The sequence below is a fragment of the Ranitomeya variabilis genome, chromosome 2 (assembly GCF_051348905.1).
Source record: "Ranitomeya variabilis isolate aRanVar5 chromosome 2, aRanVar5.hap1, whole genome shotgun sequence".
NCBI classification, from domain to species: domain Eukaryota; kingdom Metazoa; phylum Chordata; class Amphibia; order Anura; family Dendrobatidae; genus Ranitomeya; species Ranitomeya variabilis.
Window position 1 is genome coordinate 32,762,887 of NC_135233.1, and position 22,451 is coordinate 32,785,337.

Consider the following 22,451-nt stretch of genomic DNA (forward strand, 5'->3'; position numbering starts at 1 on the left):
GTTACCCCTCTTTTTTTTTTCTTTTTTTTTTTTTAAATCCAATAGATATAATAAAATATAAAAATAATTTTTGTTATGTACGACTACTGGGAGACTGTAGTCGATGGCGAGTACCTGGAACAAAGCTGGATCAGTTCTCCGGGTCATGTGATAAAAAAAGAATGCTATTAACAAAAGTTTAAAAAGTTCGGAAACTTTTGTAAAGTTGTACTTACAAGGGTTGAAGTTGACAGTGTGCTCTGATGATGTACAGGTGCACAGATGGTGGAAGTGAACAGGAATTGTCCATTGTTGGTGGTGCATGATATATATTCGCAGATGTGCCTAATAAAAAAACTAAAGAAAGCCCTGAAGGATGTCTGCGGTTTGGTTTTGTGACTATTGGGATGTATTTACAAACAGTAAGCCATGTCATTGTATTGAACCAGGGCTAGGCTACTACTTCATGCCGTGCTATCCCAGTCAATGATGGGTCATGTTAATCAAAATGGTACAATGCAACTCGTTGTCTATGATGCGGGAAGAGATAATGGGACAAGGTATCCCCTCAGTGACAACGAACTTTTACTGAGGACGTCAAAGGGTGTGATCTGGGAGACGAGATCTCGTTGCCGAGATCTGAATCTGAGCATGCGCCGCCCCCGGCGGCCATTTTCCCAAAATGTCGGCGGAGCCCCACGCCCCACAGGCCACCCCTGAACCACAGGCCACTGCAGTCCCACAGGCCACCACAACCCCACAGGCCTTCTCAGACCCACAGGCCACCACAGCCCCACAGGCCACCACAGCCCCACAGAGCGCCACCGCCCCGCCACACCACAGGACAGCACCACTGCACCAGCCTGGGATGGGATTTCCCAGAGGCCACCTCACCAGCCTGGACCACTGAACAACCCCTGTGACCACTCCTCCACCTGTGCCGAAACCCCTCCCTGGTAAGCTGAATTTGGACTGTAAAACGGACCTCCATTTGACACATTTTTTTCCCTATTTTCCTTCTGAAAATTTGGGGTGCGTCTTATGGTCCGGTGCGTCTTATAGGCCGAAAAATGCAATAACTTCTGTATGTTGGCAGTAGCAGACTGGCAATGAATATTGTGTTAAAGGGGTTACCCACTACTAGGACAACCCCTTCTTAAAATAAATGTTATACCCCCATAAATTAATGAAGCCTATACTCACTTCCCATGTAGGCACCATTCCCGCAGTGTCGGCACTCACAGTCTCGGGGCTGTGATGTCGTGGCATGACATGTGATGCCCGGTGCCCAATCAGGACTGATGTCCCTGTCTCCTCCTAAGGACATACAGAACATGCAGCCCTGAAGTCGTTTTCTTGTTCAGTTTGTGAGAAGCTGGAGACAGTGATGCCAGCACTGATTGGGCCCTGGGCATCACATGTCACAACACAACCCCGGGGAGAGTGAGTGCCGACACCATGGGAATGACGCCGGCATGGGAGGTGAGTGTAGTCTTTATTATTTTATCGGGGCCGAACATTTAGTTTAAGAAGGGGTTGTCCTAGTAGTGGACAACCCCTGTAAGATATTGGGGTACATCATACCTTGGTCGAAATAACTGAAGAAATAACAAATATTTGAATTTAGTCTTAAGACTAATTGATTCAGAAACCCCAATGTTGGCAGTGTTCTGCAAAGCTTAATGGCAGTCATTGTAGTACCCAACAACAGACGTCATAGTCACCTTGTGCCGAACTGCGTCTGGTTTTCTCATACAGCACTGTGCTTTCAGCTATTGATTTTTCTAAATAATGTTCACTCCCCCAGATATTCCTGACTTCACATCAAGCATCAATTGAATAAACTGTGACCAAAAGTTAGAAAAGTCGAGGGAAAAAAGGGGTTAATGATCCAGTGACAGCATTGTGCATCCAGTATTAATGACGAGGAATCGTATCTGTGAAGACGGGCGCTTGTGGAAAAAAAAACGTTTACGGGTTTCAGTAAAGCGCCTCTGTTTAAACCATTAAAGGTGAAGCGTACACTCTGTTCACATATAATTTACATTGGGATTACTAGTTAAAGAAATGTACTCGGCAGTGTTGAAAACTAATTGGAAGAGGCTGGATGTCAGCGGCACAATGCAGCCATTCAAAGGAAAAAAGTTGGACAGTAAGGGGAACTTTTTGTAGAGTAGCTTAATATAAAAGTCAAAATAAGTGCATTAGATTTATACATGTCACAGATGAAATACCACATGTTCATTTATTGCCCTCTGTGGTTGAAAAACACCCCAAACTCCTGGTTACCAAGGGTAGTTCCATATAATGATGGAATTATATTTAACCAAACACCAGAAACGGTTTCTAAATGGACGAAATGTGACCCAACAGCAAACGAATAGAAATAGTTGGTCTTGGCACGAGAAAAGGTGTTTTGTCATGAATCCCCAATGGCTAGGGATAGCACAGGATAAGCAAAGTATAATAAATATCGGACGAGCTCTAGGGTGATGGAACCTGGGCTGACCGCTGCCCTACGCCTGACAAACGCAACTAGAGATAGCCAGGGAGCGTGCCTACGTTGGTTCTAGACGCCACGCACCAGCCTAAGAGCTAACTAGTACTGCAGAGAAAACAAAGACCTCACTTGCCTGCAGAGGAATTAACCCCAAAGATATAGTTGCCCCCCACATGTATTGACGGTGAAATGAGAGGAAGGCACATACATAGAGATGATGTATATAGCTTTAGCAAATAGAGGCCCGCTGAAAACTAGAAAGCAGAATGACACAAAAGGGGACTGAGCGGTCAGCAAAAAACCCTAATCAAAAAAACCATCCTGAGATTACAAGAACCCATGTGCCAACTCATGGCACATGGGGAGAACCTCAGTCCACTAGAGCAACCAGCTAACCAAGAGACATTCTAAGCAAGCTGGACAAAAAACCAAACAACTGAAAATCAGCACTTAGCTTATCCTGAAAGATCTGGGAGCAGGTAGGCAGGAACCAAACAGAGCACATCTGAACACATTGATAGCCGGCAAGGGAAATGACAGAAAGGCCAGGTAAAATAGGAAACACCCAGCCTCTGATGGACAGGTGGAAACCAAAGGCCGCAACCCACCAAAGTCACCCAGTACCAGCAGTAACCACCAGAGGGAGCCCGCAAACAGAATCCACAACAGTGTTTGTCCCACCCTCGTTACATAACTAGTTCCCATCTATCTCAAAATCCACAGTTTCTTCAGGAGGGCAACTTCTCCATGTACCTGCCTGTGGAGTCAGGGATACTTGTAGCACACATATATGCAGGTAAGCCAATCATTTCCAACCAATAAAACTGTGTTCCATTGGTTGGAATAAGTTCAACAACATGCAGTATTTTGGAATCTAATGTTTCATCTTTTCTCATTGGTCATCAAATTTATCAAGTTTTTGAGAGTAATGGGTACGTTCCTTAAAGGAGATGTAGTTTAGGCTAGATTTATTAAAGGAATTGTCAACCACTGATTTAAAAAAATAATGCACATAACGCTTAAAAATAATTATATAAAAATATATATATTTCCTGGTGGTCCTCTTACAATGCTGGTCAAGCTCCTGGTGGTCTCCAAGCTTCATATGTTTCATACTTCAGATGTCCAGGTATTTGACTCCTGCAGCCAACCAAAGTATCACCACTACGGCCAGTGATTAGCTACAACAGCCACATGTCTATCTGGACACAGCGGGAAGTGCATCCTGTTCTGGTTGGATTGACATGTACAAACTAAAAAGTATACAGCTCCTGTAGATTGACTGTGAAGATCCTCGGTACGGATAGTAAAAGCCCCTACTCGGCTTGAGATACAAATAAAGCAAATGAAGGAATCCAGTCGTTTGGATATAAAACTTCACAAATGTATTCGTACAGCTTAAAAGGTACCTGGTACATTACAGTAAAAATATTGCATCAAAACAAAATCCAGCCCATTTCAGATATAGATGTCATCCTCCTTGATTTGATTACGTAAGTTTGTGGTCTGTAGTTGGTTTCTCTTTCTGCTGAGCTACAGCAGACACACCTTTTCTCTGGGTGGGATTCGTTCTTCTGGTTGCAATATGCTTTGCATAACACAGGTGTTTTCATTTGTGTGCCTATCACCTTTTGGGTGCAGCTTTATATTCTTTGCCACTGCTGGCATTTCCTAATGGTGATAGATTAATTTGGGTGTTCTGACATTCGATAGACGTTTGGAGCCAGTCTGTGAGATTCTAGCTAAGGGGTTTTGCTTTGCTATTTCTTTGCTATACTCTGCATCTACCTTCTGTTTGTCATAAGGAAGTAGGCAGTATATCTGTTAACAGTACTTTCTTTCTTTTTTGCTTGGTATTGTGTTATTTACTTTACTCACTCTGGCATCTTTCCTTTGTTCAGCAAACTTCTCTTCTTGTAGGTAATTCACACTCTGCTCTGCTCTTCGGTTCTTTTGTAGGAATGTGAAGCAACTTGTTGGCTTTTTGGCAGTTTAGGCCAGAGTTGCCATCTCCTAGTCTATGGTTAGGTCTATTTCTGCATCCGCAGTTACCACTAGGAACTGCAGAGTCAGGATATCTAGTCTGTACAGGAACTGGCAGGGTCAGTTTGTCTTTTTTAGTGTATTACCTATTTTCCCGAGTGAGTTGCTACACAGACTTTAAGGAACATTCATAGTAAGCTGCTGTCTAGTGTCTAGGATTTTTTGCTGACCATATAAGTTATCTTTCTATATTCTGCTATTAGCTAGTGGGCCTCTCTTTGCTAAATTCCTAGCTCATTCTTATGTTTGTCTTTTCCTCTTACCTCACCGTTATTATTTGTGGGGGCTTCTATCCAACTTTTTGGGGTATTTCCTCTGGAGGCAAGAAAGGTCTTTCTTTTCCCTTCTAGGGGTAGTTAGCTCTCCGGCTGGCGCGAGACGTCTAGGATCAACGTAGGAACGTTCCCCGGCTGCTGGTATTTGTGGTGCTAGGATTAGTTATATGGTCAGCCCAGTTACCACTGCCCTATGAGCTGGTTTTCTGTATTTACTGACTTAGCATTATTCCTGAGACCCTCTGCCATTGGGGTCATAACAGTATGCCAGGCCAATATTGAATGTTTAAAGCATTGCAGAAGTGGGATAATAAGAAAGGAAATTCTGAGTTGTTTTTTTTTTCCTTCCTTCTCTTCCTCCCCTTTACCTTTGAGTGGCGTGTGCTTGCTGCAGACGTGAATGTGCAGACCTTGATTACAAGTGTTGACCAGCTGGCAGCTCGTGTGCAGGGTATACAAGATTTTTTTACCAGTAGTCCTATGTCTGAGCCTAAGATACCTATTCCGGAATTGTTTTCTGGAGATCGATTTAGGTTTAGGAATTTCAAGAATAATTGTAAATTGTTTCTTTCTCGGAGACCCCGTTCATCTGGAGATTCTGCTCAGCAAGTTAAAATTGTTATTTCTTTTTTGCGGGGCAACCCTCAGGATTGGGCTTTCTCGCTAGCGCCAGGAGATCCGGCATTGGCGAATATTGATGCGTTTTTTCTGGCGCTCGGATTGCTTTACGAGGAACCCAATCTTGAAATTCAGGCAGAAAAAGCCTTGCTGGCTATTTCTCAGGGTCAGGATGAAGCTGAAGTGTATTGCCAAAAATTTCGGAAATGGTCCGTGCTTACTCAGTGGAATGAGTGTGCTCTGGCCGCAAATTTCAGAAATGGCCTTTCTGAAGCCATTAAGAATGTGATGGTGGGTTTCCCCATTCCTACAAGTCTGAATGATTCTATGGCGCTTGCTATTCAAATTGACCGGCGTTTGCGGGAGCGCAAAACCGCTAATCCTCTGGTGGTGTTGTCTGAACAAACACCTGATTTAATGCAATGTGATAGAATTCAGACTAGAAATGAACGGAAAAATCATAGACGTCAGAATGGGTTGTGTTTTTACTGTGGTGATTCTACACATGTTATATCAGCATGCTCTAAACGCCAAACAAGGGTTGTTAGTCCTGTCGCCATTGGTAATTTGCAACCTAAATTTATTTTGTCTGTGACTTTAATTTGCTCTTTCTCTTCTTACCCTGTTATGGCGTTTGTGGATTCAGGTGCCGCCCTGAGTCTTATGGATCTGTCATTTGCCAAGCGCTGTGGTTTTGTTCTTGAACCGTTAGTAAATCCTATTCCTCTTAGAGGTATTGATGCTACGCCATTGGCGGAAAATAAACCGCAGTTTTGGACGCAGGTGACCATGTGCAAGACTCCTGAACATCGGGAGGTGATTCGTTTTCTTGTTCTGCATAAAATGCATGATTTGGTTGTTTTGGGTCTGCCATGGTTACAGACCCACAATCCAGTCCTGGATTGGAAGGCAATGTCTGTGTCAAGTTGGGGCTGTCAGGGAATTCATGCTGATTCCCCGCCGGTGTCTATTGCTTCCTCTACTCCTTCGGAAGTTCCTGAGTATTTGTCTGATTATCAGGATGTATTCAGTGAGTCCAGATCCAGTGCTCTGCCTCCTCATAGGGACTGTGACTGCGCCATAGATTTGATTCCAGGTAGTAAATTTCCTAAGGGAAGATTATTTAATCTGTCAGTACCTGAGCATGCCGCAAGGCGTTCATATATCAAGGAGTCTCTGGAGAAGGGGCATACCCGTCCATCCTCTTCCCCTCTTGGTGCGGGATTCTTTTTTGTGGCTAAAAACAAGAAAAAGAAGCGCACATAGAGTAATACCTTCAGGTATCGCAATCACCTGGACCCCCACAAAACAGACTCACCTGGTCTGGTTGTGATAAGTCACAACTCCCTTGGATAAGCACGTATGGTCGCAGCAGGCTCCCGGCAAACAGTATGGATCCACATGGAAAGAAATAGAACCGGAGGATAGAAGCCGCGCAGACCACAATAAAGGTAACAGAGTTACACACACACTCTGTTTATTAGCCCAATAAGGGCTAATAAACAGAGTGTGTGTGTAACTCTGTTACCTTTATTGTGGTCTGCGCGCCTTTTTGTGGCTAAGAAGGACGGATCTTTGAGACCTTGTATTGACTATCGGCTACTGAATAAAATCACTGTAAAATTTCAGTATCCTTTGCCTCTCTTGTCGGACTTGTTTGCCCGGATTAAGGGTGCCAAGTGGTTCACCAAGATAGATCTTCGTGGTGCATACAACCTTGTGCGCATTAAGCAAGGTGATGAATGGAAGACTGCATTTAATACGCCCGAAGGTCATTTTGAGTACTTGGTGATGCCTTTTGGGCTTTCTAATGCTCCCTCAGTATTTCAGTCCTTTATGCATGATATTTTCCGGAAGTGTCTGGATAAATTTATGATTGTTTATCTGGACGATATTCTGGTTTTCTCTGAAGATTGGGACTCACATGTGGAGCAGGTCAGGATGGTGTTTCAGGTTTTGCGTGAGAATGCCTTGTTTGTTAAAGGCTCAAAGTGTCTCTTTGGAGTACAGAAAGTTCCCTTTTTGGGGTTTATTTTTTCCCCTTCTGCTGTGGAGATGGACCCAGTCAAGGTCCGAGCTATTCATGAGTGGACTCAACCCACGTCAGTTAAGAGTCTTCAGAAGTTCTTGGGTTTTGCTAACTTCTACCGTCGTTTTATCGCTAATTTTTCTAGCGTTGTTAAACCTTTGACGGATATGACCAAGAAAGGTTCTGATGTTGCTAACTGGGCTCCTGCAGCCGTGGAGGCGTTCCAGGAGTTGAAGCGCCGGTTTACTTCGGCGCCTGTTTTGTGCCAGCCTGATGTCTCACTTCCCTTTCAGGTCGAGGTGGATGCTTCTGAGATTGGGGCAGGGGCCGTTTTGTCACAGAGAGGCCCTGGTTGCTCGGTAATGAGACCATGTGCTTTCTTCTCTAGGAAGTTTTCGCCTGCTGAGCAGAATTATGATGTGGGCAATCGGGAATTACTGGCCATGAAATGGGCATTTGAGGAGTGGCGTCATTGGCTCGAGGGTGCTAAGCATCGTGTGGTGGTCTTGACTGATCACAAAAATTTGATGTATCTCGAGTCTGCTAAACGCTTGAATCCTAGACAGGCCCGCTGGTCATTGTTTTTCTCCCGTTTTGACTTTGTGGTCTCGTATTTACCAGGTTCAAAGAATGTGAAAGCTGATGCTCTTTCAAGGAGCTTTGTGCCTGACTCTCCTGGAGTCACAGAACCTGTTGGTATTCTTAAAGAAGGAGTTATTTTGTCAGCCATTTCTCCTGATTTGCGACGTGTGTTGCAGAGATTTCAAGCTGGTAGACCTGACTCTTGTCCACCTGACAGACTGTTTGTTCCTGATAAGTGGACCAGCAGAGTCATTTCCGAGGTTCATTCCACGGTGTTGGCAGGTCATCCGGGAATTTTTGGTACCAGAGATCTGGTGGCTAGGTCGTTTTGGTGGCCTTCCTTGTCACGGGATGTACGGTCATTTGTGCAGTCCTGTGGGACTTGTGCTCGAGCTAAGCCTTGCTGTTCCCGTGCCAGCGGGTTGCTCTTGCCCTTGCCTGTCCCGAAGAGGCCTTGGACACATATTTCCATGGATTTCATTTCTGATCTCCCGGTGTCTCGGGGTATGTCTGTCATCTGGGTGGTATGTGATCGCTTTTCAAAAATGGTCCATTTGGTGCCTTTGCCTAAGCTGCCTTCCTCTTCCGATCTGGTTCCTGTGTTCCTTCAGAATGTGGTTCGTTTACACGGCATTCCTGAGAATATTGTGTCTGACAGAGGATCCCAGTTTGTTTCCAGGTTCTGGCGATCCTTTTGTGCTAGGATGGGCATTGTTATGGTTCTCAATGGCAAGAGAACATAGCCCAGCAAACATAGAACTAGCTCTTGGAAGGATGGAAACTAAACTGACCATGAACTAAACCTGCCGCACAACTAACAGTAGCCGGGTAGCGTAGCCTGCGTTTTATCCCTAGACGCCCAGCGCCGGCCGGAGGACTAACTAATCCTGGCAGAGGAAAATATAGTCCTGGCTCACCTCTAGAGAAAATTCCCCAAAAGGCAGACAGAGGCCCCCACAAATATTGGCGGTGATTTTAGATGAAATGACAAACGTAGTATGAAAATAGGTTTAGCAAAATTGAGGTCCGCTTACTAAATAGCAGGAAGACAGAAAGGACACTTTCATGGTCAGCTAAAAACACTATCAAAACACCATCCTGAAATTACTTTAAGACTCTAGTATTAACATCAGAGTGGCAATTTCAGATCACAAGAGCTTTCCAGACACAGAAACGAAACTACAGCTGTGAACTGGAACAAAATGCAAAAACAAACAAGGACTAAAGTCCAACTTAGCTGGGAGTTGTCTAGCAGCAGGAACATGCACAGAAAGGCTTCTGATTACAATGTTGACCGGCATGGAAGTGACAGAGGAGCAAGGCTAAATAGCGACTCCCACATCCTGATGGAAACAGGTGAACAGAGAGGATGATGCACACCAGTTCAATTCCACCAGTGGCCACCGGGGGAGCCCAAAATCCAATTTCACAACAGTACCCCCCCCCTCAAGGAGGGGGCACCGAACCCTCACCAGAACCACCAGGGCGATCAGGATGAGCCCTATGAAAGGCACGGACCAAATCGTAGGCATGAACATCAGAGGCAGTCACCCAAGAATTATCCTCCTGACCGTATCCCTTCCATTTGACCAGATACTGGAGTTTCCGTCTGGAAACACGGGAGTCCAAGATTTTTTCCACAACGTACTCCAACTCGCCCTCAACCAACACCGGAGCAGGAGGCTCAACGGAAGGCACAACCGGTACCTCATACCTGCGCAATAATGACCGATGAAAAACATTATGAATAGAAAAAGATGCAGGGAGGTCCAAACGGAAGGACACAGGGTTAAGAATCTCCAATATCTTATACGGGCCGATGAACCGAGGCTTAAACTTGGGAGAAGAAACCCTCATAGGGACAAAACGAGAAGACAACCACACCAAGTCCCCAACACAAAGCCGAGGACCAACCCGACGCCGGCGGTTGGCAAAAAGCTGAGTCTTCTCCTGGGACAACTTCAAATTGTCCACTACCTGCCCCCAAATCTGATGCAACCTCTCCACCACAGCATCCACTCCAGGACAATCCGAAGATTCCACCTGACCAGAAGAAAATCGAGGATGAAACCCCGAATTACAGAAAAAGGGAGACACCAAGGTGGCAGAGCTGGCCCGATTATTAAGGGCAAACTCCGCTAAAGGCAAAAAAGCAACCCAATCATCCTGATCTGCAGACACAAAACACCTCAAATATGTCTCCAAGGTCTGATTCGTCCGCTCGGTCTGGCCATTAGTCTGAGGATGGAAAGCAGACGAGAAAGACAAATCTATGCCCATCCTAGCACAGAATGCTCGCCAAAATCTAGACACGAATTGGGTACCTCTGTCAGAAACGATATTCTCCGGAATACCATGCAAACGGACCACATTTTGAAAAAACAGAGGAACCAACTCGGAAGAAGAAGGCAACTTAGGCAGGGGAACCAAATGGACCATCTTAGAGAAACGATCACACACCACCCAGATGACAGACATATTTTGAGAAACAGGCAGATCCGAAATAAAATCCATCGAGATGTGCGTCCAGGGCCTCTTCGGGATAGGCAAGGGCAACAACAATCCACTAGCCCGAGAACAACAAGGCTTGGCCCGAGCACAAACGTCACAAGACTGCACGAAGCCTCGCACATCTCGAGACAGGGAAGGCCACCAGAAGGACCTTGCCACCAAATCCCTGGTACCAAAGATTCCAGGATGACCTGCCAACGCAGAAGAATGAACCTCAGAAATGACTTTACTGGTCCAATCATCAGGAACAAACAGTCTACCAGGTGGGCAACGATCAGGTCTATCCGCCTGAAACTCCTGCAAGGCCCGCCGCAGGTCTGGAGAAACGGCAGACAATATCACTCCATCCTTAAGGATACCTGTAGGTTCAGAATTACCAGGGGAGTCAGGCTCAAAACTCCTAGAAAGGGCATCCGCCTTAACATTCTTAGAACCCGGCAGGTAGGACACCACAAAATTAAACCGAGAGAAAAACAACGACCAGCGCGCCTGTCTAGGATTCAGGCGTCTGGCGGACTCAAGATAAATTAGATTTTTGTGGTCAGTCAATACCACCACCTGATGTCTAGCCCCCTCAAGCCAATGACGCCACTCCTCAAAAGCCCACTTCATGGCCAAAAGCTCCCGATTCCCAACATCATAATTCCGCTCGGCGGGCGAAAATTTACGTGAGAAAAAAGCACAAGGTCTCATCACGGAGCAATCGGAACTTCTCTGCGACAAAACCGCCCCAGCTCCGATTTCAGAGGCGTCGACCTCAACCTGAAAAGGAAGAGCAACATCAGGCTGACGCAGCACAGGGGCGGAAGAAAAGCGGCGCTTAAGCTCCCGAAAGGCCTCCACAGCAGCAGGGGACCAATCAGCAACATCAGCACCCTTCTTAGTCAAATCAGTCAATGGTCTAACAACATCAGAAAAACCAGCAATAAATCGACGATAAAAGTTAGCAAAGCCCAAAAATTTCTGAAGACTCTTAAGAGAAGAGGGTTGCGTCCAATCACAAATAGCCTGAACCTTGACAGGATCCATCTCGATGGAAGAGGGGGAAAAAATATATCCCAAAAAGGAAATCTTTTGAACCCCAAAAACGCACTTAGAACCCTTCACACACAAGGAATTAGACCGCAAAACCTGAAAAACCCTCCTGACCTGCTGGACATGAGAGTCCCAGTCATCCGAAAAAATCAAAATATCATCCAGATACAGAATCATAAATTTATCCAAATAATCACGGAAAATGTCATGCATAAAGGACTGAAAGACTGAAGGGGCATTTGAAAGACCAAAAGGCATCACCAAATACTCAAAGTGGCCCTCGGGCGTATTAAATGCGGTTTTCCACTCATCCCCCTGCTTAATTCGCACCAAATTATACGCCCCACGGAGATCTATCTTAGAGAACCACTTGGCCCCCTTTATGCGAGCAAACAAATCAGTCAGCAGTGGCAACGGATATTGATATTTAACCGTGATCTTATTCAAAAGTCGATAATCAATGCACGGCCTCAAAGAGCCATCTTTCTTAGCCACAAAGAAAAAACTGGCTCCTAAGGGAGATGACGAAGGACGAATATGTCCCTTTTCCAAGGACTCCTTTATATATTCTCGCATAGCAGCATGTTCAGGCACAGACAGATTAAATAAACGACCCTTAGGGTATTTACTACCCGGAATCAAATCTATGGCACAATCGCACTCCCGGTGCGGAGGTAATGAACCAAGCTTAGGTTCTTCAAAAACGTCACGATATTCAGTCAAGAATTCAGGAATCTCAGAGGGAATAGATGATGAAATGGAAACCACAGGTACGTCCCCATGCGTCCCCTTACATCCCCAGCTTAACACAGACATAGCTTTCCAGTCAAGGACTGGGTTATGAGATTGCAGCCATGGCAATCCAAGCACCAACACATCATGTAGGTTATACAGCACAAAAAAGCGAATAATCTCCTGGTGATCCGGATTAATCCGCATAGTTACTTGTGTCCAGTATTGTGGTTTATTGCTAGCCAATGGGGTGGAGTCAATCCCCTTCAGGGGTATAGGAGTTTCAAGAGGCTCCAAATCATACCCACAGCGTTTGGCAAAGGACCAATCCATAAGACTCAAAGCGGCGCCAGAGTCGACATAGGCATCCGCGGTAATAGATGATAAAGAACAAATCAGGGTCACAGATAGAATAAACTTAGACTGTAAAGTGCCAATTGAAACAGACTTATCAAGCTTCTTAGTACGCTTAGAGCATGCTGATATAACATGAGTTGAATCACCGCAATAGAAGCACAACCCATTTTTTCGTCTAAAATTCTGCCGTTCACTTCTGGACAGAATTCTATCACATTGCATATTCTCTGGCGTCTTCTCAGTAGACACCGCCAAATGGTGCACAGGTTTGCGCTCCCGCAGATGCCTATCGATCTGGATAGCCATTGTCATGGACTCATTCAGACCCGCAGGCACAGGGAACCCCACCATAACATCCTTAATGGCATCAGAGAGACCCTCTCTGAAATTCGCCGCCAGGGCGCACTCATTCCACTGAGTAAGCACAGCCCATTTACGGAATTTCTGGCAGTATATTTCAGCTTCGTCTTGCCCCTGAGATAGGGACAACAAGGCCTTTTCCGCCTGAAGTTCTAACTGAGGTTCCTCATAAAGCAACCCTAAGGCCAGAAAAAACGCATCCACATTGAGCAACGCAGGATCCCCTGGAGCCAATGCAAAAGCCCAATCCTGAGGGTCGCCCCGGAGCAAGGAAATCACAATCCTGACCTGCTGAGCAGGATCTCCAGCAGAGCGAGATTTCAGGGACAAAAACAACTTGCAATTATTTTAGAAATTTTGAAAGCAAGATCTATTCCCCGAGAAAAATTCAGGCAAAGGAATTCTAGGTTCAGATATAGGAACATGAACAACAAAATCTTGTAAATTTTGAACTTTCGTGGTAAGATTATTCAAACCTGCAGCTAAACTCTGAATATCCATTTTACACAGGTGAACACAGAGCCATTCCAGGATTAGAAGGAGAGAGAGAGAGAAAGGCTGCAACATAGGCAGACTTGCAAGAGATTCAATTACAAGCACACTCAGAACTGAAGGAAAAAAAAAAAAAAAAAAATCTTCAGCAGACTTCTCTTATCTCTCCTTTCTCTGTCAATTAATTTAACCCTTTATGGCCGGTCAAACTGTTATGGTTCTCAATGGCAAGAGAACATAGCCCAGCAAACATAGAACTAGCTCTTGGAAGGATGGAAACTAAACTGACCATGAACTAAACCTGCCGCACAACTAACAGTAGCCGGGTAGCGTAGCCTGCGTTTTATCCCTAGACGCCCAGCGCCGGCCGGAGGACTAACTAATCCTGGCAGAGGAAAATATAGTCCTGGCTCACCTCTAGAGAAAATTCCCCAAAAGGCAGACAGAGGCCCCCACAAATATTGGCGGTGATTTTAGATGAAATGACAAACGTAGTATGAAAATAGGTTTAGCAAAATTGAGGTCCGCTTACTAAATAGCAGGAAGACAGAAAGGACACTTTCATGGTCAGCTAAAAACACTATCAAAACACCATCCTGAAATTACTTTAAGACTCTAGTATTAACTCATAACATCAGAGTGGCAATTTCAGATCACAAGAGCTTTCCAGACACAGAAACGAAACTACAGCTGTGAACTGGAACAAAATGCAAAAACAAACAAGGACTAAAGTCCAACTTAGCTGGGAGTTGTCTAGCAGCAGGAACATGCACAGAAAGGCTTCTGATTACAATGTTGACCGGCATGGAAGTGACAGAGGAGCAAGGCTAAATAGCGACTCCCACATCCTGATGGAAACAGGTGAACAGAGAGGATGATGCACACCAGTTCAATTCCACCAGTGGCCACCGGGGGAGCCCAAAATCCAATTTCACAACAGGGCATTGATTTATCGTTCTCGTCTGCCTTTCATCCTCAGACTAATGGACAAACTGAGCGAACTAATCAGACTCTGGAAGCTTACTTGAGGTGTTTTGTTTCGGCAGATCAGGATGATTGGGTGACCTTCTTGCCGTTGGCTGAGTTTGCCCTAAATAATCGGGCTAGTTCCGCTACTTTGGTTTCGCCATTTTTCTGCAACTCTGGTTTCCATCCTCGTTTTTTCTCGGGACATGTGGAGCCTTCTGACTGTCCTGGAGTAGATTCTGTGGTGGATAGGTTGCAGCAGATCTGGAATCATGTGGTGGACAACTTGAAGTTGTCACAGGAGAAGGCTCAGCGTTTTGCCAACCGCCGCCGCGGTGTGGGTCCCCGACTTCGTGTTGGGGATTTGGTGTGGCTGTCTTCTCGATTTGTTCCTATGAAGGTCTCCTCTCCTAAATTTAAGCCTCGCTTCATCGGTCCTTACAAGATATTGGAAATCCTTAATCCTGTGTCCTTTCGCTTGGATCTTCCGGTTTCGTTTGCCATTCACAACGTGTTCCATAGGTCTTTGTTACGACGCTACGTTGTGCCTGTGGTTCCTTCTGCTGAGCCTCCTGCTCCGGTGTTGGTTGAGGGTGAGTTGGAGTACGTGGTGGAGAAGATCTTGGATTCTCGTCTCTCCAGGCGGAGGCTTCAGTATTTGGTCAAGTGGAAGGGTTATGGTCAGGAGGATAATTCCTGGGTGGTTGCCTCTGATGTGCATGCGGCCGATTTGGTTCGTGCCTTTCACGCTGCTCATCCTGATCGCCCTGGTGGTCTTGGTGAGGGTTCGGTGACTGTTATGACCCCAATGGCGAGGGTCTCAGAGGTACGTGGAAGTCTGCAGAATACAAAAATCCAGCTCATAGGGCAGTGGTAACTGGGTTGACCATATATCTACTCCTAATGCCAACACTAGAAGTAGCCGGGGATCATTCCTACGTTGATTCTAGATGACACGCTCCAGCCGGAGAATCTAGCTACCCCTAGTAGAGGAAAACAAAAGACCTTTCTTGCCTCCAGAGAAGGGGACCCCAAAGCTGGATAGAAGCCCCCCACAAATAATAACGGTGAGGTAAGAGGAAATGACAAACACAGAAATGAACCAGGTTTAGCACAGAGAGGCCCGCTTACTGATAGCAGAATAAAGAAAGGTAACTTATATGGTCAACAAAAACCCTATCAAAATCCACACTGGAAATTCAAGAACCCCCGAACCGTCTAACGGTCCGGGGGGAGAACACCAGCCCCCTAGAGCTTCCAGCAAAGGTCAGGATATAGATATGGAACAAGCTGGACAAAAATACAAAACCAAAACAAATAGCAAAAAGCAAAAGGCAGACTTAGCTGATATAACTGGAACCAGGATCAGTAGACAAGAGCACAGCAGACTAGCTCTGATAACTACGTTGCCAGGCATTGAACTGAAGGTCTAGGGAGCTTATATAGCAACACCCCTAACTAACGACCCAGGTGCGGATAAAAGGAATGACAGAAAAACCAGAGTCAAAAAACTAGTAACCACTAGAGGGAGCAAAAAGCAAATTCACAACAGTACCCCCCCCTTAGTGAGGGGTCACCGAACCCTCACCACGACCACCAGGGCGATCAGGACGAGCGGCATGAAAGGCACGAACTAAATCGGCCGCATGAACATCAGAGGCGACCACCCAGGAATTATCCTCCTGACCATAGCCCTTCCACTTGACCAGGTACTGAAGCCTCCGCCTGGAGAGGCGAGAATCCAAGATCTTCTCCACCACGTACTCCAACTCGCCCTCAACCAACACCGGAGCAGGAGGCTCAGCAGAAGGAACTACAGGCACAATGTACCGCCGCAACAAGGACCTATGAAATACATTGTGAATAGCAAACGACACAGGAAGATCCAGACGAAAAGATACAGGATTAAGGATTTCCAATATCTTGTAAGGCCCAATAAAACGAGGTTTAAATTTGGGAGAGGAGACCTTCATAGGAACAAAGCGGGAAGAAAGCCATACCAAATCCCCAACGCGTAGTCGGGGACCCACACCGCGGCGGCGGTTGGCAAAGCGCTGAGCCCTCTCCTGTGACAACTTCAAGTTGTCCACCACATGATTCCAGATCCGCTGCAACCTATCTACCACAGAATCCACCCCAGGACAGTCAGAAGGCTCCACATGACCCGAAGAAAAGCGAGGATGGAAACCAGAGTTGCAAAAAAAAGGCGAAACCAAGGTGGCGGAACTAGCCCGATTATTAAGGGCAAACTCAGCCAACGGCAAGAATGTCACCCAATCGTCCTGATCAGCAGAGACAAAACACCTCAAATAAGCCTCCAAAGTCTGATTGGTTCGCTCCGTCTGTCCATTAGTCTGAGGATGGAAAGCAGACGAAAACGACAAATCAATGCCCATCCTACTACAAAAGGATCGCCAGAACCTAGAAACGAACTGGGATCCTCTGTCTGACACAATATTCTCAGGGATGCCGTGCAAACGAACCACGTTCTGGAAAAACACAGGAACCAGATCGGAAGAGGAAGGCAGCTTAGGCAAAGGAACCAAATGGACCATCTTGGAGAAGCGATCACATATCACCCAGATAACGGACATGCCCTGAGATAGCGGAAGATCAGAAATGAAATCCATGGAGATATGTGTCCAAGGTCTCTTCGGGACAGGCAAGGGCAAGAGCAAACCGCTGGCACGAGAACAGCAAGGCTTAGCTCGAGCACAAGTCCCACAGGACTGCACAAATGACCGCACATCCCTTGACAAGGAAGGCCACCAAAAGGACCTGGCCACCAGATCTCTGGTGCCAAAAATTCCCGGGTGACCTGCCAACACCGAGGAATGAACCTCGGAAATGACTCTGCTGGTCCATTTATCCGGGACAAACAGTCTGTCAGGTGGACAAGACTCAGGCCTATCAGCCTGAAATCTCTGCAACACACGTCGCAGATCCGGAGAAATAGCTGACAAGATAACTCCATCTTTAAGAATACCAACAGGATCAGCGACTCCAGGAGCATCAGGCACAAAGCTCCTAGAAAGAGCATCGGCCTTCACATTCTTTGAACCTGGTAAATACGAGACAACAAAATCAAAGCGGGAGAAAAACAATGACCAGCGGGCCTGTCTCGGATTAAGGCGTTTAGCAGACTCGAGATACATCAGATTTTTGTGATCAGTCAAGACCACCACACGATGCTTAGCACCCTCGAGCCAATGACGCCACTCCTCAAATGCCCATTTCATGGCCAACAACTCCCGATTGCCCACATCATAATTTCGCTCGGCAGGCGAAAACTTCCTGGAGAAAAAGGCACAAGGTTTCATAACAGAGCAACCAGGGCCTCTCTGCGACAAAACGGCCCCTGCTCCAATCTCTGAAGCATCCACCTCAACCTGAAAGGGAAGTGAGACATCGGGCTGGCACAAAACAGGCGCCGAAGTAAACCGGCGCTTCAACTCCTGGAAAGCCTCCACGGCAGCAGGAGCCCAGTTAGCTACATCGGAGCCCTTCTTGGTCATATCCGTCAACGGTTTCACAATGCTAGAAAAATTAGCGATAAAACGACGGTAGAAGTTAGCGAAACCCAAGAACTTCTGAAGACTCTTAACCGACGAGGGCTGAGTCCAATCAAGAATAGCTCGGACCTTGACTGGGTCCATCTCCACAGCAGAAGGGGAAAAAATGAACCCCAAAAAGGGAACCTTCTGTACACCAAAGAGACACTTTGAGCCCTTGACAAACAAAGAATTTTCACGCAAAATTTTAAAGACCAACCTGACCTGCTCCACATGCGAATCCCAATCATCAGAAAAAACCAAAATATCATCCAGATAAACAATCAAAAATTTATCCAGATACTTCCGGAAAATGTCATGCATAAAGGACTGAAAAACTGAAGGCGCATTGGAGAGCCCAAAAGGCATCACCAAGTACTCAAAATGACCTTCGGGCGTATTGAATGCGGTTTTCCATTCATCACCTTGCTTAATGCGCACAAGGTTGTACGCACCACGAAGGTCTATCTTGGTGAACCACTTGGCACCTTTAATCCGGGCAAACAAGTCAGACAACAGCGGTAAAGGATACTGAAATTTGACAGTGATCTTATTTAAAAGCCGATAATCAATACAAGGTCTCAAAGATCCGTCCTTTTTTGCCACAAAAAAGAATCCCGCACCAAGGGGGGAAGAAGACGGACGAATATGTCCTTTCTCCAGAGACTCCTTGATATATGAACGCATAGCGGTATGTTCAGGTACCGACAGATTAAACAGTCTTCCCTTAGGAAACTTACTGCCTGGGATCAAATCTATAGCACAGTCACAGTCCCTATGAGGAGGCAGTGCACTGGACTCAGACTCACTGAAGACATCCTGATAATCAGACAAATACTCCGGAACTTCCGAAGGCGTAGAAGAAGCAATAGACACAGGCAGGGAATCCCCATGAATACCACGACAGCCCCAACTTGAGACTGACATAGCCTTCCAGTCCAGGACTGGATTATGGGTCTGTAACCATGGCAGCCCTAAAACAACCAAATCATGCATTTTATGTAAAACCAGGAAACGTATCACCTCGCGGTGTTCAGGAGTCATGCACATGATAACCTGTGTCCAATACTGCGGTTTATTTGCTGCCAATGGCGTAGCATCAATACCCCTAAGAGGAATAGGATTTTCTAATGGTTCAAGAGTAAAACCACAGTGCTTAGCAAATGACAGATCCATAAGACTCAGGGCAGCACCTGAATCTACAAACGCCATGACAGGATAAGACGACAGTGAGCAAATCAAAGTTACAGACAGAATAAATTTAGGTTGCAAATTACCAACGGTGACAGGACTAACAACCTTAGCTATACGTTTAGAGCATGCTGAGATAACATGTGTAGAATCACCACAGTAGTAGCACAAGCCATTCCGGCGTCTATGAATTTTCCGCTCATTTCTAGTCAGGATTCTATCACATTGCATTAAATCAGGTGTCTGTTCAGACAACACCATGAGGGAATTTGCGGTTTTTCTATCACATTGCACCGAATTAGGTGTCTGTTCAGACAACACCATGAGGGAATTTGCGGTTTTGCGCTCCCGCAACCGCCGGTCAATTTGAATAGCCAGTGCCATAGTATCATTGAGACCTGTGGGAATGGGAAAACCCACCATAACATTCTTAATGGCTTCAGATAGGCCATTTCTAAAATTAGCGGCCAGTGCACACTCGTTCCAATGTGTCAGCACGGACCATTTCCGAAATTTTTGGCAATACACTTCAGCCTCGTCCTGCCCCTGAGACATAGCCAGCAAGGCCTTTTCTGCCTGAATCTCAAGATTGGGTTCCTCATAAAGTAAACCGAGCGCCAGAAAAAACGCATCAATATCAGCCAATGCCGGATCTCCTGGCGCCAGCGAAAAAGCCCAATCCTGAGGGTCGCCCCGTAAGAACGAAATAACTATTTTTACTTGCTGAGCAGAGTCTCCAGATGAACAGGGTCTCAGGGACAAAAACAATTTACAATTATTCACAAAATTCCTAAACTTAAACCTGTCTCCGGAAAACAGTTCAGGAATCGGTATTTTAGGTTCTGACCTAGGATTTCTGATAACATAGTCTTGTATGCCCTGCACACGAGTAGCCAGCTGGTCCACACTTGTAATCAAGGTCTGGACATTCATGTCTGCAGCAAGCATAGCCACTCTGAGGTAAAGGGGAAGAAGAAAAAAAAAAAAAAACTCAGAATCTTCTTTCTTATAATCCCTCTTCTGCAACGCATTAAACATTTAATACTGGCCTGGCAAACTGTTATGACCCCAATGGCGAGGGTCTCAGAGGTACGTGGAAGTCTGCAGAATACAAAAATCCAGCTCATAGGGCAGTGGTAACTGGGTTGACCATATATCTACTCCTAACGCCAACACTAGAAGTAGCCGGGGATCATTCCTACGTTGATTCTAGATGACACGCTCCAGCCGGAGAATCTAGCTACCCCTAGTAGAGGAAAACAAAAGACCTTTCTTGCCTCCAGAGAAGGGGACCCCAAAGCTGGATAGAAGCCCCCCACAAATAATAACGGTGAGGTAAGAGGAAATGACAAACACAGAAATGAACCAGGTTTAGCACAGAGAGGCCCGCTTACTGATAGCAGAATAAAGAAAGGTAACTTATATGGTCAACAAAAACCCTATCAAAATCCACACTGGAAATTCAAGAACCCCCGAACCGTCTAACGGTCCGGGGGGAGAACACCAGCCCCCTAGAGCTTCCAGCAAAGGTCAGGATATAGATATGGAACAAGCTGGACAAAAATACAAAACCAAAACAAATAGCAAAAAGCAAAAGGCAGACTTAGCTGATATAACTGGAACCAGGATCAGTAGACAAGAGCACAGCAGACTAGCTCTGATAACTACGTTGCCAGGCATTGAACTGAAGGTCTAGGGAGCTTATATAGCAACACCCCTAACTAACGACCCAGGTGCGGATAAAAGGAATGACAGAAAAACCAGAGTCAAAAAACTAGTAACCACTAGAGGGAGCAAAAAGCAAATTCACAACAGGTGACCCCTCCTTAAGGGGGGGGTACTGTTGTGAATTAGACTTTTTTGGCTCCCTCTAGTGGTTACTAGTGATATGACTCTGGGATTTCCTTCCCTCTGTTTGCACCCAGCTGGGTCGTTACTTCAGGGGTGTTGCTATATAAACCTCCTGGAACCTTAATCCAGTGCCTGGCATCGGTGTTATCAGACACATTCTGTTTGCTCCTGTTTGCTGGTCCTTGTTCGTGCTAAATTAAGCTAAGTCTTGCTTCTTTGTTTTTTGGGTTATTTGTTTGCTATCATTTTTGTCCAGCTTGTACTAAATGTGATTCCTGATCTTGCTGGAAGCTCTAGGGGGCTGGTGTTCTCCCCCCGGGCCGTTAGACGGTTCGGGGGTTCTTGAATTTCCAGTGTGGATATTTTTGATAGGATTTTTTGCTGACCATATAAGTTATCTTTCTATATTCTGCTATTAGCTAGTGGGCCTCTCTTTGCTAAATTCCTAGCTCATTCTTATGTTTGTCTTTTCCTCTTACCTCACCGTTATTATTTGTGGGGGGCTTCTATCCAACTTTTTGGGGTATTTCCTCTGGAGGCAAGAAAGGTCTTTCTTTTCCCTTCTAGGGGTAGTTAGCTCTCCGGCTGGCGCGAGACGTCTAGGATCAACGTAGGAACGTTCCCCGGCTGCTGGTATTTGTGGTGCTAGGATTAGTTATATGGTCAGCCCAGTTACCACTGCCCTATGAGCTGGTTTTCTGTATTTACTGACTTAGCATTATTCCTGAGACCCTCTGCCATTGGGGTCATAACACTAGTGGCTGTATCTTTACGTTATATTAGGGTGCCAACCTCCTCAGTCAAGTAGTGTCAGACCAGGGTCAGAACAGGGCTCTTACCAGTTTAAACATGGATCTGTCAGGTTCAGGTATTTGTCCCCCTGGTTTGTATGCTACCTGTTTACTTGTGCAGTCATAACAATAGATCTGTTCTTAGTGGACCACATGGTCCAAAACGCGTTGGTTTTTGCCTTGATGCAATATTTTCCCAAGCACCTGGACACTTTTAAGCTCAACTAATACATTGGTGAAGTTTTATTGCCAAATTGCTTGACACCTTCGTTTGCTTTGTCTGCATTGTCATGTGACTACTGCAGCCAATCACTGATAAGTATGGTAATAATTTACACCTAGTTAAAGGTGTTGTCCAGTTAAAAAAAACCAAACATTTAGAATTAGAGTTGAGCAGATCGATTCTCAGGATTTCAGCATCTATGTCAATGGCTCCTGGCAGCTAGACAGGAGCAAATAGGTGGAAATTATTTAATTTTTTGGGATATTCCAACCAAAAAAATCACTGAAGACTAATATATTTTGAGGATCAAGTGGAAAACTATAATAAATCATAAAGCTTGTAAGAAGTGATAGGCAAATTTTTCA